The sequence below is a fragment of the Coregonus clupeaformis genome, unplaced genomic scaffold, assembly GCF_020615455.1.
Source record: "Coregonus clupeaformis isolate EN_2021a unplaced genomic scaffold, ASM2061545v1 scaf0017, whole genome shotgun sequence".
NCBI lineage: Eukaryota > Metazoa > Chordata > Actinopteri > Salmoniformes > Salmonidae > Coregonus > Coregonus clupeaformis.
The window spans coordinates 764,055-765,000 of record NW_025533472.1 but is presented as its reverse complement, the minus strand read 5'-3'; positions in this window follow the sequence as shown (position 1 = coordinate 765,000).

Sequence of the window (946 nt, the reverse complement as noted above, 5' to 3'; positions counted from 1 at the left end):
GGCTGTAAGTAAGCATTTCACTGTAATGTCTACACCTGTTGTATTCGGGCGCATGTGGCAAATAAAATTTGATTTGATTCATATGAGAGAGAGAGAGAGAGAGAGAGAGAGAGAGAGAGAGAGAGAGAGAGAGAGAGAGAGAGAGAGAGAGAGAGAGAGAGAGAGAGAGAGAGAGAGAGAGAGAGAGAGAGAGAGAGAGAGAGAGAGAGAGAGAGAGAGAGAGAGAGAGAGAGAGAGAGAGAGAGAGAGAGAGAGAGGGGTCACTTCTCCTCTTCTTCTCTACCCCTACCCCTCCTCCCTCTGTTTTAGCAGGGGATCAAAGTGGAGACCAGACAGAGAGATGTTACAGTTGCATACAGACTAAAACCCAGTTATAATGTGGAGACCAGACAGAGAGATGTTACAGTTCCACACAGACTACTAAAACCCAGTTATAATATGGAGACCAGAGAGATGTTCCAGTTCCATACAGACTAAAACCCAGTTATAATATGGAGACCAGAGAGATGTTCCAGTTCCACACAGACTAAAACCCAGTTATAATATGGAGACCAGAGAGATGTTCCAGTTCCACACAGACTACTAAAACCCAGTTATAATATGGAGACCAGAGAGATGTTCCAGTTCCATACAGACTAAAACCCAGTTATAATGTGGAGACCAGACAGAGAGATGTTACAGTTCCACACAGACTACTAAAACCCAGTTATAATATGGAGACCAGAGAGATGTTACAGTTCCATACAGACTAAAACCCAGTTATAATGTGGAGACCAGACAGAGAGATGTTACAGTTGCATACAGACTAAAACCCAGTTAGAATGTGGAGACCAGACAGAGAGATGTTACAGTTCCACACAGACTACTAAAACCCAGTTATAATATGGAGACCAGACAGAGAGATGTTACAGTTCCATACAGACTAAAACCCAGTTATAATGTGGAG